General features: G+C 37.2%; 1 long non-coding RNA gene across 2 annotated transcripts; it reads left to right on the top strand.

Moving 5' to 3' along the window:
• Window positions 1-827: 827 nt before the first annotated feature.
• Window positions 828-17411, top strand: LOC142036641 (uncharacterized). 2 transcript variants are annotated; one of them, XR_012652177.1, is made up of 4 exons: window positions 828-1682; window positions 2491-2535; window positions 4452-4610; window positions 14360-17411. It is a non-coding gene; the product is annotated as an uncharacterized LOC142036641 (long non-coding RNA). The 2 variants fall into 2 exon arrangements; XR_012652178.1 differs by lacking the exon at window positions 2491-2535 and having other exon boundaries at window positions 829-1682.
• Window positions 17412-19166: the final 1755 nt, after the last annotated feature.

Genomic DNA, 19166 nt, shown 5'->3' with positions numbered 1-19166 from the left:
AAAAAGTTGTATTAAATAACACATCACAGTGTACCCAATGGAAAATATGTAATCTGCTGTGCTTGTGAGGATCAGAAAAGAATGGTGAGCAGGGAAATCCTTATTTTAGGGAAGAGTCTTTTTTAAAAAACTTAGTAAGAGGGAAAAAAGAAGAGCAGGAGCAGAGTTAGTTATTACCATCTGCAAAAGTTAGGTAAAGCCTCAATAAATGAATGAGGAGATTCAGATCCCTCTGAGAACCCAAGAATATGTATAAAACTAAGTTATGAAACTTAGTGAATATTATATTCAACTATGTATCCTGAAAGCAAAATATATACAGCTAATCTGCAGTACAAAATATTTGCTGTGACATCATCAGATGTTTTTTGCCTGTCTGCTGTGCATTGAGGCCTACCCAACTTCCTCAGCCTCAGCAAGAAATTGGAAATTGAAGCTGAATAATTCATTAGTTTCAATTAATAGGAAAAGGACTAAGGCCTAGATCCTACCTCATACTACACCTGTGCAAATTAGAGACTAGGGGTCACCAAGAGTCTTTTTCTACCCAGGCACATCCTGTCAGGCAGCACGTACTTTACAGCAGGCAGCAGTGCTCAGGGGGAACAGCTGGCTGAGCTGCCAGCCTGCACTCTGCTCTCTCAGTGTTATGTCTTCTTCCCCAGCACACTGGTATGGCATCTTGCCATTTGCAGCATGTTCTGGCCAGAAGACGGCATTTGGATACAACTGCACTCCAGAAGTCCAGCAAAATAAATTGACTCAGCCTATCTGTCCGAATAAAGTCTTCTACCAAAGGATACCCTTTGTCAGAAGTTGGCAGTCCTGCAGAGGACAGCCACACTTAGGAAACTTGCTTTCACATCCTGCTCCATCAGAGATTTCTTCTGTGACCTTGAACAAGTAATTAGCTTGTCTATGCCTCGGTTTGCTGCCTGAAAAATAATTGCAGGGGTTCTTGAGGGTAAGATTGCAAAGCCCTCAAATACAATGGTACTGAGGACCAGAAAAGTGGACAGATACAAACTTTATTTGGAAACACAGCTTTCTACTTCAACTATCAAAAAAACCCAACTGTACCAGAGTTCAAGTATGGGGGTCAAAAAAGGCTGTGATAACAGAGAGCCTTCAAACTCTGCTCTTGGTTAATGAACATGTCTTCTGACACTTAAACAACCACTGCTGCCTGATAAACAACGCAGCGTCTTGCCCTTCTAGCCTACAGAAAGGGTCACCACACGTAGGACCTTTGAGTTGTTCTGGGAAATGCAAATCTTAGAAGACCTCACCGAGAATGATTTATTTCTGTGTTATATAATTATCATTTCTCTGCCGAGATACAAAGCTCTCAGACAGTAATGTTCCCTGGCTTTCCTCATGTGAGAGTCACAGTGCCCTTTGTGCAACATTGCTCCTGGAGCTCACGGTCCAGTAACTTTCTATCTGCCTTGATTGTAAGTGGCAGTGTCAACACTCATGCCAAAAATAAACCCTCCTGACGAATGACATGGATACTCCACAGGCTTAGAGGCATCTTTTTATAGCAATCCTTTGATTTCAGATACCAAACGTTTGCTATTTTTGGCACAGAGGCTTGGAGAAACTTTCATGATCTTTAGCCTACATGACTACTTCTGCACACAGCTGAGGTGCTGTCCGAGTACTTGTGGCTTTTCTTAAAGGTAGGGAAACATGTTTATTCTACTGGATATTTGTACTCAGTAGAGAAACAGCTGACCTAGAAAAGGGAGACACTGCTATCACATGAGGTTTTCCAAATTGTTGCTGGGGTGTTAAGGACTTGTCACTTCAAGAAGTTCTAAGATGTCTGATAGTTTGATATTTAATGTAACTACAAAAAATAATTTTTAACTGAATTAACTAGAAGTGAAATGTAACCACAGGATGACTTCAATGTATTTCCTCATTTCATGACCTGTAGAGGATATATTTACTTATTTATTTTAATAAGAGAATGTGGTACTAATGGCAGATGCCGAATTCACCCTCTGGCAGATAGAAGTTCACTATTCATTCATAGTGCAGATTGAAGGTGTCCTTATTCAAACATATTTTTTTTAAAGTCATAGTTTACCTCTAGTATAGCTCTACCAGCCATAAAAAGCACTAGAAGCTACTGTGTAGGCAGAGCTCTTGTTATTTTACCTCACATCAGTTCAGGACAACTGGATAACAGAATAGTAACATTTTGGCAGCACCACCTGATTTAGTCATTGCTATCAACATTCTGGTGAATTATATTTCTGATATTTACTGTTGAAGTCAGAGCCAAATCTCAAGGAAATGTGTATCGCTACTAAATGTTCTGTAGCTTAAGAAATGCTTGCTGGATTAGACCTAGTTTATCACAGTACATAAAGAATCTGGAAGGTAATTTAATTTTCCCATCCTTATAAATCTTAATATCACTAGTAAGATTTTTTCAAACAAGGATTACCATTTTCATGACGACAGTGTCATTTGTTGTAGGGTTCGGCGTTCAGAAGATCTCGCGATGTCACGGAAAGTTAGAGGGTTAGTCGCAGCCTTGTGATGTACCTGTAATCCCGCCTCCCCTTGTTAGTATAAAAGGAATTAACTGCGCAATAAAAGGCGGAAGTTGGCGCTCACACTGTGTGTGTTATCTGTCTCTTTCCCTGGTCCGGGCCGACCAGTGATCTAAGCGTGGTACCTTGATATGTAGGGAACGCTACAATTTGTAGCTGACTAAATACTAGCCCAGACTATCAAATCAACTTTTACCTAGGAAAACATAACACCAGAAGACAGAAACAAGTAGACTCTCTGGAAGGACAGCTTTAAAAGAAAGAAGAGGCTATGTGAAGGGCCACATCTGGAACACTGTGTCCAGTTTTGGGTCTCCCAGCTCTCTCCACTGGAGAGAGTACAGTGGAGAGCCACAAGGATGGTCAGGCCTTGAACATGTAGTGTGTGAGAAGAGAGTGAGGGAATGGGGTTTCTTTAGCCTGGAGAAGAGAAGGCCAAAAGGGAATTTAAGTGGTGTCTTCTGCTACCTAAAGGTGGGGCTTATAGAGAAGACAGCAACAGACTGTTCTCAAAGGGACAGCACAAAAGCGCAAAGAGCAGTAGTCACAAGTTGCAACATCGGAAAGGCATAAGAAAAATATTCTTTATAACAAGGGTGGTTAAGAAAAGTAACAGATTGCCCAGAAAGGTTTGAAAATCTCCAAGGCTAGAGGCCATGAATTCAGCTGACAAAGACCCACATCAGCCTATAGAGTTACAGTAGTTCTTTTGTGATTGAAAGCTGTTGGTTGCCTAACTTGATGTTTTCCAACAAACAATTCTTCAAATTGTGGCAGAAATGATTAGTTTTATGAGGTCTCATTTTAGCACTACTTCTGTTCATGGGACTGAAGATTTGCTTTCAACTTGCTTTCAGACTTAGTATCTGTAATGCTAGTTACTGGTTTACTATTCTTTAATGCCTGCAGTTCAGCAAATCTCTCTCTAGTCCTTGTACTTGGCACCATACAGACATAGAACAAAGAGAGCAGTCCCTATACATTATTCAGGACAGACAAATAGTGGGAAGGTAAAGTAGTACAGTAAAAACAAATCCATGGCTTATCACCAGAAAAACTGGAACAGATCCCCATGTCTCAGTTTAATGCTTTTTTTTATTGATGTTTCTTGTATGTGTTCCCTTTCTGATCAATATAACTTAACAGGCATTCTATGTAATAAAAATACAAGGAAAAAAAAAATCAGTGTTATGGACACTTTACCAATATTTGAAATAATTTTAAAAGTTAATTTCACAAGAAGTCTGTGAATAGGGCCTTATTTCTTCTGTAAATAAATATGGTCCTAAATACCAGTGCATTAAGGCTGCTTACGGCTGAAAGTAGGATGATTCCAACTTGTCCTATTTTAGCAGGGTAAGGTATACTTTTTAAGACTACTGAATGCAATTCATTTCACAATTACTTTGAAAGGATTGAAAATCTGACCAGATTAGATTCAAAGCCTGGGCAGCAATTGCTACAGCTGAATACAGAGCTTCATATACCTATCCATTTTAGCTGTTCACTAATGTTAATATCCACTGGTCATTAAGTAAAAATTGAGTCCTTTAGACTTTCCCCCTAAGGCATGCTAAGGAATTTATTCATGGTTGTTAATCCAACTAGTAAATTGTTCTTCTCCCTGTACATAATTTCCCTCTCCTTTAGCATTTGACCATTTCAAATGCTGAAAGAGAGACTATAACCTCCCATGGAAAGCTTTTCCTTTAATCACTAAAATGAAGAGAACAAAGGAAAACAAAAGGTTCAAAAAGTTACTATGCTTTTTGGTTAAGTGAGAAAAGTGAGGTTTGTTTCTAAAAGCTGATATACAATGTATATGCATATATCTATGTATGTATATCCCTATGCTTTAGCAGATTTCTTCTTTGCCTTCTTCAGGTTTCCAGAGTCAGGTCTGACTACAGGGAACAGCCCATGGAAGAGTATGTATCTTGTTGTACTATATCTGCCAGAACTTCTTTATTTGGGAAAACAACAGAAAACAGGCTCAACTAAAATTAATAGAGAGTCATAACTACACTGTCAACAAGATTACAGGTAACAAAGAAATATACAGTAAAACAATGAACTGTTTTGGGTAGGAGAAATTTCCCTTCCTTTACCTTAGAAATTCAGCAGTGATGTTTAATTCTGACGCTTGACAGAAAACATACTAAAATACTGCTAAGTATCAAAGCTTAAGAGAGATGCAGCTATTATCAGAGAAGAGCTGCATTATCATACACCAGATTTCTCTCATTTTTATTAATATTATAAAACCTGAAAGTTAGAAAACTAAAGAAGAAGAAACCTCTTTTGCTAAACTCTTCTAGGGAAGACAATCTTTGCTGAGGAGTGACTAACAGGCTTGTCTACATCACGACCATTAAGCCAGGGTAAGGAAATACTACTTATTACCTATTTTGCACTACCTCCTGTGCGCAAACACTTCAAAAAGAAAACCAGTCCACATGCACAAAGATGCTCCAAGCTGAAGGCATGCCTTCTCCTTAAAACGAAAGATGGTGCAGATCTCCTTCAGCAAGCTGTGACCAGAACCAAAGCAAAACAGTCATATCATCACAGCACTGTACAAAAGGTCCCACCAACAGGTTTTTTAACTAAAAAACAACATTGCACCCCAGTAACTATTTGCTGTCTTTGGAGTCAAAGCTGGTCACTCTTCAGTGCCATGCTGTAGCTAGCTATATATATTGTTCAGTGAATGGCATTGCATTCCACTGCGCACCACTTTTCATTAAAGAACTGTCTTAAGAAGACAAATAGAGCTACTGCAAAGTAGCTAGCAGACAATTCATACCATTAATGTGCAGTAATTCACTTTGTAAACAAACTCTGGTTCAGACTACTACTCGTCTTACTATTGACTTATCAGCTTACATACTCACTTTAAAGGATGATAGTTATAACCTGCTGTGGAAAACTTTCTGATACATTATAAATACCCAAGCTAAGTCTCCAAATACATTACACTTGTGTGGATTCAGTGACCCCAATGGCATAAGAATTTCTCCAGACTGATCCCCATACAACAGGTCAAAACCACGATTCTTTTTCTACTGGCTTGGTTTTATGTTTTTAACTGGGAACACTATTTCTGTATCTTAAATACATAAGGTTTATGATTACATTTCTCAGTCTCAGTCAGACAAGCAATAAGAATACTTGGAACAATGCACACAACCCACAGTCAACAGCAGGTTGCCAGGTAGAGGGGGGTAATTCTGAATTCTCTTCATTTTAGCCTGAAATAATGTCAAAAAAGGTGAATGCCATTATGCAAGCTACAGACAACTCATAATTAATGTCTGAAATCCCCTTGTAATTTAGCCTTTAAAGGGGAAGAATCAAAACAACTATCAATTATAAAGACCATAGAGCAATATTAGACTTATTTTTACACATAGATGTTATCAGTTTATTTCCAAGATTTCTTTAAAAACTTGGTGTCAAATGTGAGCATCATTGAGTACATCCCATACAAATTGTCAAGCACATAATCTTTAGGGAGGCTTTTCTCATCCCCAGTTTGATGTGCTAGGTGGAAGTGAGGACTCTGCTGACAGCAGGCCAGATGACTGATAAATTACACATCTAGCATTGAGTCAAATGCTCCACAATCCCAACGTATACACTTGACAGAGACACAGACATTTGTGTAATTAACATTTGGCAAGCAAGAGGCAGATAAGTAGTCAGTAGGCGGTTTACCGAGAACTGAATAGTTCTAGTCATCTGTGTAATACGTGTACCAGCTGTCAGACAGAGCTGGGGGGTTTCTCTAGACTGACAGAGTCATGTGTGTTCACCTTTTCTTAGCTCACAGAGGAATAACCCTCCCTTTCCAGAAACAGACATAAATAGACTTTTCAGCAGATGTGAACACAGTGTAGATTAGCAAATCTCTGAATGCACAGGATAAGGATTGGAATCACAGTAAATTTACCTAGTTTAAAGTATTTCCATAGTCAGAACTATAAAAGGCTAAAGAATCTGTACTAAAAAATAGATGCACTGAAAACACATTTTTGGTACAAGTTCTCATTAAGGCTTCTTCCTTGTTTTCCCTTGCTGGAAATCAAGAGAAGTCCTGCAGGTGAAGGCCTATCCACTCATAGCAAGGGGCACAAAACCATAACATTTTTACCTTTTCCTGAAGACAAGTATCTCTGAATACTGTACCTCTGCTCCTCTTAACTCCAGATTTCAACAGTGGATTTACTGCCTCTTTTCTGGAAGAGCTGTGATATTTTTACCATAAAGCAGACAATGCTCAGCATCATATTTCAAACAAGCTGTCTTGCCCACGTGCTCCGAGTTGTGAGGCATCAGCAAAGCAACCTGGTTTTTTCCTAAAGCAAAAATCTGGAAAGATGCCTTTATTCCCAGACAGTGAGACCTTCTTCCTTTGATTAACACAGAGACTAGAAATTCTACCCACAATTGACATGGTTCCTTCTTGTATTTAGTTCAACTCTTCTGTTTCCTACATATACTTGGGAAAAAAAAGTGTAAGGTGACTAATGAGGATCTGTCTTTTGCCTAAGTGGAACTGTAAGAAAGAATACATTCTTGCTTCTAAAACGCATTTCTTGAAACATAGGCTGTCAGCCTATTAAATGCAGATCAGACACAAAACGTTAGCCAAAATAGATAAATAAATTATGATATTGCATTTCATTTAGATTGTGGTGAAATGAGCTACCTACTTTGCTTTCATATGCAGTCACATTACTAAACCAGAATTGTTCTATTTCTCTTTAGACCAGTTGCTTGAGCATTCTAGCCAAATTTTGAAAGCCTGATTAAATTTTAACTGCTACTACTTCTACCCTTTTTCCACCCCAGTGTTTGGGTTATAGCTTGACTCCGTTCTTGCAGTGAGCCACAGAGATGGCCCAAGGAGACACAGCTGAATGCTGCTTCTGTAACTTGTTTTTCACCACCTGAATAAACTGCTTGTGTGTTTTTATACATCCAGTGCCAACACTGCTCTCTCTGGAGAATCAGTCTCACTAGTACCCCATTTCCATGTGTAGAAGTAATCGCAATGCTTGTTGTCTACCAGACAAATTTGGGGTATGATTAGTCATAAATGTGCCTCTATATTAGAACACAACAATATGGCGTTGTAATGCAAGACATAGCTTTGCTGCTACTGTAGGGATGGCACAACTTGCTGTGCATAAACTAACTCTGGAACCAGAATCCTGTTTGGACAAATCCCATAGCCCAAGTATTAGCTACCTTAAAACTTGGTATGACAAGTGCTGTCTCGTACTGTGGATATGACTTGATCTATTTAAGACTTTAAGAACTCTTTGGGAAGCTTGGTTAATAGTTTCAGCAGAGTACTGAAGCACTACTACTTTTATACTCAGAAGGAGATAATTTTAGCATATCCATAGATCAAAAAAAACCCTTCAGTCTCCAAGACCGGAGATTGAAAAATATCTTCTTGTTTTTCAAAAACATGGGAAACTTTTTCTGTGAAATTATTTCCAAAAAATAGTCTGTAGTAGCCGTAAAGCCTATTCAAGTTATCCTTGCTTTAAGAGGGCCAGGTGCCCTTCTGTAAGATGGTTTATAGACTTGAGAAGAATTTCATACATTTATGGCAGCAGAGAATTTGGCTCTTCTCTTCAAAAAGTGAAGTCAATACAAATATAGGTAACAGGAAATTCACACTGAAATGAAAACATGCATTCCAGTCAGAGGCATTCTAGGTTTCATACTATCTTACTAGCTCAGTAATTTTCAGTCACAATTTTGAAAACATTTGCAAGAAAAACTGTATGAAAATTGTTCATTGACAAATATATCTTTCTACTGTTGTCTGAAGTGGATAGAACTTTAACTGGTACTTTTCCATGCAAAGAGTCCCTCCACTTCCAGAATACAAATACTTAGGCACAGCTACAGGAAAGAAAATTTCCAAGTGACATGGATATATAGCCATTAGCAATAGAGATTTCTGAAGTGTTACAAAGCATGTCATCATTGGTCTTTTCAGAAAGATGTGCAAGTAAACTCAAAATAGCAGCCACAGAAAATATTCCTCAGTTCACCAGTAAAACAGAGGTAGTCTTGGATACCATACAAAAGGCCTTACTAGCAAGCAAGCAAGTCAAATGCTTAAATATGTGTCCTTGGCTTAGACTATATCCCTGTTCCCCTGGCAAGCCCAAAGCACCAAGCATAATTGCTCAGGCAGAGCAAGCAGTACAGTGTAGTTATTTGAGAAGTACATATTAATACAAGTTCATATGCATCCACTTGTGTTTTTAACTGAAAACATGCCTTCTGAACTGTAAACAAATTGTGTTCTATTTGTTCCATCTCCCTGTCCTTTTCTGGACAACTGTTGGCTTGAAACTGAGTTTTGAGTTAAATATAATGAGAACGAAATAAAACCTATCATAGAATTAAGGTTTAAAATCCTTTGTACATTAGGTTCAAGGTAGTATTAGTACATCTTATTACTTTGCCATTTCCAATGCCTTGTAAAAGATAAGATTATCTCATAAATCCTGTTGTGCTCCCTCTAAGGAGGTAAAACGCTACATAAAAGAATACAGAAATAAAGCAGTTGATAAGTAGTGTCTGATACTAGAGTATCAGAGCAAAGCTATGCATACTGCCAAGGCATTTCAAGAAATACAAATTAAAATTAGGGATCTTCACATTGTGTATCTCCCAGCTAGACACAAACATAAAAGCCGTTCTTTTTGCCCAGTCTAAACTGTGGTAAAAAGCAGTCATGTTTCATTCACTGATGCAGTTGCTCTCTAACTTTGTCTGTAAACAATTCACAGTCCTCATAGAAAACTGTGCCAAAAGAGAGCATTTTTCCCCAATTGAAAGAAATACAACAGTAAAAGATATCTTAAAGTATATTTATACATATAAACAGATATGAGCCTGTTTTCTTTCCCACCTTCCTAATACTTTCATCTTGACAGAAATTACTATTTCAGAAGACAATAACGAAAGATAAAACATCTTAATCAGCTGCATTTATATTAAAAAAAAAAATGCATAGAGGATTGTGGGAAAAGCAAATAAAGTTAGAAGTACATAGACTAACATAGGCTACATTTTCATAGTTATTGTTAAACTAGTGGGAACTCTGCAAAGTTGGAAAATGCCATATTTCAGTCAGGGTTCCAGCAATAGCAGGAGAACACTGTGAAGAGCGTCAGTAGTATTTTCAATGTTCAGAGGTCTTCAGCTGATTTCTGTTCACACAAATATAACTTTAGTCAGTCATATCTCCTGAACATAACTCATGGAAAAGTTTTGCTCCCCGTTTTGTGCTTTTACAACCAAAGAAATGCTTTCACATTGAATGAGCTTCTTGAAGAAGCTTGAATGATAATCATGGGAAAGAAATAACAAGCCCTGAAGAGTAAAAAGAAACATGTGAAATAGAGTTGTCATCAGAATTGTAAAAAATACATTGTGAAAATCAAGTGTCCCAAATGTTTATGGACATGAGGATTGAATGCCAGAGATGGAAGTTTCAGAGAGAACCTATGGAAGGTGACAGAGATAAAAAGCTTCCACACCAACCATAATGCTGGAGACCATCAATCCTTACCTGATTCAAGTGGACTTTACTCAGCTAGTTGAAGTCATCTTCAGATACTCAGTGGTATAAGAACAGAGGTTTTATATTTGAAAAGTGAGATCAGAATCACATAGGTACAACAAAGAATCATTTGGCTTAGACTTCTCCATTTTCTTGAAGTTTACAGTTAGCATCATCTTAAGCTTGACTGTATGGCCTTTGGATGGAAATAGATCTTGAAGACAGGGTATCTGAAAGCTTATCATGGATTTACTTTTACCTGTAAAAACTCCAGGTTTTAACATGATGTTTTCACCCACTCCCTACACATGTTGCAACTAAGAAGGAACAGTAATTTCTAACAATCATTTCATAACAAGGAAAGCTTTCTGGCCTAGTGACCAGGACAAATCTGTTTTCAGATAACTACTTTACAGTATCATTGGCATAAAGTCCATCAGCTCAAAACACACAATAACTTTTGCAAAGTTTCTAACATCCTGTCTCAGCATTCTCAGTCTCTGAAACAGACATGTTCGGTAAGGGAGAACTAATAGTTACTGCTTGCCAAAGACTATCTGAAAGCCAAACAAAGCATTTTGGACCAGATTATGGGAATAATAAATGCTAAATGTCAGATTTGCTTTTACTATTATTTTTCTTATTATGAATAAAAGTATCCCCAAATGAGTCAGTTTCTTTAATCTTGAGATGCCAAAGAACACTCACGATTTGGTGCCATTAGTCAGCTCAGCTCTCCCAGCAGTGTGCTAGACCCCTGGAATTCCCAGGCAATTTAGTAAGATGTGCACTAACACTTAAAAAAAAACCCCAAAATCGAAAAACAAAAAAACGCAAACCAAAGCAAAACAAAAAAAAAAACCACCCCAAAACAAAAACCCACAAAACACCTCACCATACCATTGCTAATACAAGTCAGCCTCTAGCTAGTGACCATTTGTAAAGGGATTTGAAACGAGCAAGCTTTCACTAAGGAATGATCCAAATTTCTACTGTGCAGGAAGCAGCATGTTTCAAATCCAGTTATGGCACAAGTATCAAGTTTTTCACAAGGTAAGAAGAAACAAACGTGGCCTTAAAGACTAATAGTACTGTATTGTCATGATTCAATCTGAATCGGTCTGCTCAAGTTATAGAAAGTGAAACTTTAAAAATTAATACTTCATTTCATTTAAGCTGTTCCTGAATAAACCATTTAACTTTAAAATGTGCTGATGGAAGTTCTGAATTGCCTTTTCATTGAAACTTAAAGTTTTTCATCCTTTCTGTGAGGGGGGGGGGGGGAAGCAAGGTTTATTTCTCTGTAATATTTCGTTGATTACCTCCAAACTTTCCAATTTTTATCCTGTGAAAATCAGTGTGTGACTGAAATGTGTATAAAACATTTCAGTTTAGCTAAACCAACAGAAAATTATTGATATTTTCATTTTAAAATGAAAATTAGAGTTCTATATGCTACTGAAAAAGCTGTGAATGCTTTGAAACTTTTTTCTAAAGAAAAACCTTTTCATAATTAAAAATGACCACTTTAAATCACTTCCAGATAGAGATTGCTCTAATGCTGTAGCTTGGCAGGTTATAGGTTTTACAGACAAGCTATAAATCCTCCAAATAGACATCAATAGTAGAAATAATTGCACATTTTTTATAAAGCAATATGAACATTTATACTGCAATATAAAAGTCTATTTCCACTGTAAGCAGCAATGAATCAGATGCCCACTAATGAATAAAGGTTGTGAATCTTCATCTTTAAAAGATTTAAGACTATGAAATGTAACAGCTTCTTAAAATTGGCTCCTTAGCTTGTCTGTATTAACAATTGCATGACCAGAGATGGTTAAGAAATAACTGGAGTTTTGGTTCAGCAAGCTAACCTTGATATTTGTCTGATGTACACCACAGTTGTTTGGCTGTGAAATGAGCCAACTTGCAAGGACACAGTCCTTCCTGTAGTAAATTGGGAAAGTACTGTGCTCTCATCTAGACTGTACAATACCCTACCTATTAACAAGGCTTTTTCACAAAGCAAAAGGGCCTAGTTTAACACAAAAATATTTGTAAGCAGTTTCTTATTTTACCTGGAACAATTAACTCATCCATCAGTATCCAATTAAATGCAGTATGAGTCAGATGATAACATACTATATTGGCTGCTGATGACTAATAAGGCAGGTCAACATCTGTAGATCAAACTATTTAGTGAAGTAATGGTGATTGGCAACTTTGATTGGAGACAGTGACCATGAGCACAGTATATACGTTTTAAAGATGTGTATTACTATATTTAATCCACTAACATAAGAAGGCAAGGTACACCATTAAGACTTTCATATTGAATAATCCCAATTTAGTATTGCTTGCTAATGTTCTGTGCTTTATGATTGGTTTTTTCCCACTGTATCAAATACATTCTTTCCTCACATAAACACAAGTCACAGCAAAATTAGTATCTAGTGCATATGCCTAAAAAAATGTAGGCAATACATTATTTTTAACCTCATGCTTTCATAAGCATTGTATACGATATAAATCAACACATCCTTTACAAGAAAGAACATAAGGTTTACAAATCCACAGAGACCAAAGGCAAAAGGCAAGCATGAAAGAAATACTTCAGCAATTTTTAAATGAGCACAGCAAATTTATTTTTTAGGTCACCACATGATTTTTTCTAACTTTGTTTTCCTTAATCATTCCTGGCTTACACTACCCCTAGTGTAATTAAGATCATTAATTTAATCTAAAATTGAAATAGATTTTAACAAGTCAGTTTGTGCTTTCAGCTTGGATACTACATACACAGCAAGTTAGCTGAATGTGAGCATGGTAGTTTTGAACTGTGTATGCAGGGGTTTGCTACAGTCTCCAAGTCGTCTGAGCTTCACAAACACTAAAACATCTGCTCAGATAGACTGCCCATTCATACTTGCTTGTTTTTGAGAGGATAGAATTTGCTTTCATGGAGCTTGGGTGTTGGTTTTTTTTTTAGTTTTTGGAGAAGGGACAGAAAATTGTAATAAAGCACAATTTAAAGGAGGATACAGTGATCTTTGAGCCTTAGTTTTCCTTCTTCTGACTTCTGAATACACTAGTTACCTATTTTAATAGCTCTAATTTTGCCACAAAATGCTTTAGTCAAAGAAACATATCTACACAGCTACACCAGAAATGTCCTGTTTTAGGGAAGTGAAAGAATTATTTTTAAAATACGTGTCAAAAAACACAGGAGGAAGGACAGACATCACTTTGAAGTTACACGTATTAACAATAGAAATGACAAGCACAAGAAAAGTATCCAAGCAAATTGTCCTCTTTTAGTGAGGAAAATTAATCCATCAAAGTGCCAAATTACTACTATCTAGGTCCGCAGTTAGCTCAGGTACCTCTGTATTGTACTGCATGCTCTACAGCATCACTGAGACGGGTCATGTATTTAAATTGCTGATGAGAGAGCACCCCATATTTCTTTAAATCCTACAAGCTATGCAGGCTGTGAATACTGAGACTGACAATGCTTCATGTTTCTCTAAAAATAATCTGCACTGTGTAAGAAAAGGCAGCTTGTCAAGTCACAAACACAAACCCCAACTGTAATTTCAGATACTTCGTATGTCCTTCCTGTTAGGTTTGTATGAGTGAGTCTTACAAAAGCTTTTGCAGTTCTTTCTGTAAGTCCAGCAATCACCCTGATCACCCAAAAGACGTGAAGAAAACCAGCTGGGAAAATTAACTACCTGTCTTGCCATTATCACTGCTTCTTTTCTTAATGCAGTACTGTAAACACAGCAAAGTCTTCTTGATCTTTCAGATACAAATGTTAGATGTTTTATTTCAAAAAAAGATTTGTAGTCAATACATTTTTCAAAGTTAAAAGTATCTCTTTAAATGGTCTTCTCAAAAGATCCAGTTCTTGGTATAACTAGATTAATTTTGCAGTTCTGGATATGAACAAGACAACAACTGGTGTCAAAGACATTTCATTATTCCATACTCAGGAAGAGGAAGTGGGACTTCCATAAGGCCTGTGTGTCTATGCTGTGTGACGGAGTCTGAGCTAAGAGCTGTGAGCTAGCACCAGGGGACAGCACACTTATCAGGATTCCCAGATTTTATCTGCTCCTAAGATGATCTGATCTCAGCAAATTTTCTCACTTTTTCACTAGTTCCCTTTCTATCTTTTTTTCCTTTTTAGGTATTTACAGTATACGTAATTTCTTGGACATTGCATATAGGGGACAGCAGGACAACCGTGACAAGGGTCTCCAAGCTGCACACTTCCGTAACAGTCACAAATGGTTAACAGCTGGTTTTCCCTGACTTTTTATTTACCAAAGCTATAAAGTCTGCTGCCACTCAGAGATCCCATCCCATACCTGCATGTGTTTTATCTCACTCATATTTCACAGGCGACTTACTTAAAGCACAATAATTTTAAATATATAAGTTATAAAGAAAACAATGTCATCAGTTTCTTCTGTAAACTGTTGGTTCTAGTGGCAACACATGGACTCACCTGGTTTCAGTATGCAGTGAAAAGCTAAAGTTAAGATGTCCTAGGAGGACAGTAGAAAACAGTGAGGTAATGTAATTCTTAAATAGCAAATATATATATCCTAGAAAAATGGTCTACAGCTCCTCCTCAGTTACTTACTGTGTCTCAAGATTATAGGGTCTTCACCCTGCACAGCATGCTTTGTTTCTCAGTAAGGGAAGAGGAAGTAAAGACATTAGTTAGGATACTATTTCGCAATAATAAAACTAACCGACTTAGTTCGGCATCCAACCATGTTTGAAGCCTGCCAGTAAGGGAAGAAGTCTTCATGCATGCCCCAACACCAGAGTTTCAACTTTTGGGAAGCACTGTGTGCCAGACACTTATTCAGAGCAGAACATACACACAGTTATTCACAGTGTTCCTAGAGGACATATTTCTGGGCTGATGCAGTAAGCCTTTAGTCTTCCATGAGACTAGATAGTTTAGAGGATTCATGCATTTTCCATTAGCAATTCTACTTGAGATATTGAAATAGAGTCACATATCCATAAATTTACTTCAGCACTTCAGCACCAAGTGTTGCTAGAGAAGACATATCTATCTGCCTCTTACATATGAGGAAGATAGGCAGAGATTAACAAGATTTTAATTTTATGCCAGCCTCACCTGAAGAAGACAGCTCAGAATACCAGAAGGTACCAGAAATCATTTGTTTATCCCACTGTATACACTTCATTTATTTTCCTTAATATTAAACTACATTAGGTTTTTTCTCCTTTCTCTCCTTCCAATATATGCTGCCTTGAATCTCTTTTCCAGATGGTTTCTATCACCCTTAAGAGTAATACAAAAATAGCTCATTTGTAATTTAAAGGTTTAGAACCAATTAGCTAAGTTTTTGCTTTCATTTCATCAGCTCAAAACTTCTGTATATCAGATCACATTGTTCCAGGTAAGATCCTAATGAGCTAGAATTTCTCATTTTGGTGGCCCCTAAATTCTATTTATAGAGTCCTTTCCAACAATGAATTCATCTGTTCAGAAAACAAGGTCTGACTGTGCTCAAAAATAAGTTATAATGAGCCATGTCAGCATATACTAGATAAAGGTAGCGCTGAAAGAGGGAAATTAATACTTCAAGCTCATTTATGATTTATGAGTTCAGGGTTGAAATGGAAGTGGCACATAATAATAAGCAATGGAAATACCTCTTGTTTGGAGAGTGAGGATGAATAGAACTTTGGGCTTGAATAGGTTATTAATAGGTTATTGATCTAACCTATTTCTGCTACAACAAAAAAAGACCAAAGTTCAAAAACGGGTCAGCAATAAACAAAAATACACTCTGTCAGCCAATAGCCAATCCTGCACGGCCATAAGAATATAGATCTGTAATCATCAGAGTCATGGGTATTGCATGTCTAAAACTACGCCTCGTTTGCAGTTAGAATGTACACATCCAGGGGTTTCACATTCTTATTCCTTCTAAGTTTTTCAAGGAGAGGTCACTGGGCTCAGGACCGAGTCACAAGATGTTATGGCAGTGAAATCTTATGTGATCTCAGGGGAGAGCACAACACTGCATTTTCTACTCCAGGCCAGGGAATCAAAAATCCCATAGTTTTTTAGAGGTGGACATTTGCTTACTTTCTACTCTACCGGTTTCATCCACTTCTATGGCTCAGAGGATAATGATCCTATTGACCAGTGCTTCAAGTGATCTGACTTCAGAGGCAATGCCTACATCATTGGCATGTTTTGTTTTAATTCAACACCATCTTGAAAATCAGAGCCAGATTTTGACATGTTCCTAAGGAACATGTCAGAAACATGCAATCATGCCTCTAATTAAGTTCATGGGAAAGCTCTTGAAGCAATCAGAATTTCATCTAGTTAAGTATAGAAAACCTCTTTAGATAAAAAAAGTTTAAATGGACGCACATTCATACCTCTCTTTTCTCTTCACAGAGCATAAAAATCACATTTTTGTATCACAAAAATATATTTAAAGTAGCAAGATGCTTGTACTCATGACTGTCTAGGATACTAGCTTGCCTACAGTTCTTGCTTTTCATCTGTAGACCAAATGATGGTTTTTAGATACACATATATAAGATACATAAAGCTGCATAAATCAGTTGGTCTGGTGAATACTACAACCTGTTTCAAATGTATTTAGTAATTTTGTTACATTTTTAACTAGATATGTAGGTTCCTACAACATTTTACAGTTTTTACAAAACATATTTGCGAAATACAACTTGAAGAAAGCTGTTTGATTACAGCTAAGTTATTTGCTAGTTTTTAATAAAGAGGTACCAACAATTAAGCTGAGATCATGCCATCAATAGCTTGCATAAATCAGCAATTTCCACTCAAGTAAGAAAAAAGAATTATCACTTAGCTGGATTTCATTCAGTGGTATCTCCCCAAATTCCTACATAAGCACGCTCATACCCTACATGGAAAGACGAGAGTGAGTATTGTGGGTGCTTCCTTTTTTCCATCAATACACATTGCCAATTAATTTATTCTCAGCTCCAGTTCCCAAGACACAAAATTTTACAAGTAACCATTCTCTTGCATGTTTGGTACCACTGCCATAATGCAAGTGCACCAGTGTCTGCGGAATAAGGACTTTAGGTACCACTGCACGAATCCACACCTCTGAAGTTTTGAGGAAATATAAGGACAGCCAGTTTTCACTTTGGTACCACATCAGCATTTTGCAATAAGAATGTAACGTAAGTGCAGGTTCACCTGTTGCTACATTTACTGGGTTGCATTCTTTCTGTTGCTCTAATTAAACATCAGAACTTTTCAATTCCTAACTTCTTCAAAAATGTGTAACAAAGTAATAGAAAATTCTTACACTAAGCTGAAAAGATATCCATTACATCCATAACTGGAAAGTTTTTGAACTCTTTCAGCAACAGAAGTTTCACAGGAGATTGTTTTCATCAGCAGGATGAATAAAAGATGAGTTGGCAGGTGAATAAGGTAGAAATATTTATTACTAGCATTCACTGAAAATGACACTAGAATGCCTCCAAAAGCCTGACAGGAAAAAAAAAAAAAAAATTAACTCGCACTCCAGAAAAGGAAGTGAAGATAACTGAGTACGCCTACTTTTATGTCAGGTGGTTGGAAAACCACACAGATATTGAAGTAAAAATGAAATTGAAATCCCTTTTTGTTTTTGTAACATAACTGTAAAAGGGCAGCAATGTTGCATTGGTTTTGGCGTTTTTACAGAGGGTTCTACACTCTCATCTGCGTAATGTCACCAGAGAAACTTTCAGACTATTGACTAGTGCGATCCGTTCTACTGTAGCCAAAGATTTGAAAGACACAGGGCTTACTATAAACAAAGTCATAATAAAAATAAATAAATAACCATTTCAGCAGTGTTAGGCACATTTTTTTGAAAAAGGATCAGGGTCATTAGGGAATTTACTCTCTACTAGTATCATAGTTTTAAAAATACAGCAATTATCTCTTATTCATAAACACAGCTCTGCAAATGAGAGAAAGGTCCTATGTACATGCCTTCGGAATTCACAGGGAATATCACAGCAAAGAAAACCACTGGCGAACAGTAAGTTTCTTAATGCATAGCAATATCAGAATTAGGGATGGATGCATAGATTTTATTTGCTTTACATATGCTTCAAAACAGTAAGAGATAACTATTTTGTTTTGTTTAAAATAATATGATACAAAATGAGCTCCACGCCTGGAAGATTTTAATCATGACCTGATTCTTCTCTGAAAATCTAGCCAAATGACTAGATTTCAGTTTTAATAGAGAGCAAGCATAGCAAAGATCTGATTAGCAAATATATCAAGTGGGTTTGAAATCAGAACCTGACCCAAGTCCATGTATGGAGCAAGCCCATGGAGGATCAACTCTGTAGCCCAAACGCCGCAGCTTTTTTCTGCCCCACTACTGCCCATCATTTTAATTTCTCAGTTGAGTTGCCAGTACTGTCTGGTTATTTTACTTTCATGGTAAGTGGTTAGAAACAGAGACTCAAACATATCTCAGGCTGAAGTTTGGGATTAAATGGAAGGTAAAGTTGGGTTATGAGGAGGATGTATTACTTTTTCTGTGATAACAAAAAGGACAAAAAGCAATTACTCTGCATCACCCAGCACTTCAGATCTTTGTTATTTGCTGTGCTATACTGCATTACTGTAACAGCAGCAAACAGTTGAAAAAGCTTTGCTATAGGACTGTAGGATCACTCACGTACGCACCTGGCTGAAAGCACGTCCTGTCACACTAGAATTCCCTCACCTGCTGTGTGTAGAAGAAAGTCACATTGCCCTTGTCATATTGCTCTAAAAAATGCAATGTTGCCCCTTTTTCTTGAAGTAGTTGCCCAGAACAATAAATAGAAAATGAAACACCATGGAGTAATGGGAAGAGAAGAAAGAGAGAGGTAAGAGGTGGAAAGAACAACAGTGAGAATACATAAGAGATGCAAGTTTTGATAAGCTA

Source organism: Buteo buteo, chromosome 11 (genome assembly GCF_964188355.1).
Source record: "Buteo buteo chromosome 11, bButBut1.hap1.1, whole genome shotgun sequence".
Classification (NCBI taxonomy): Eukaryota; Metazoa; Chordata; class Aves; order Accipitriformes; family Accipitridae; genus Buteo; species Buteo buteo.
The sequence above is the reverse complement of the archived record's forward strand: the minus strand, read 5'-3'. Positions and strand labels throughout refer to the sequence as shown.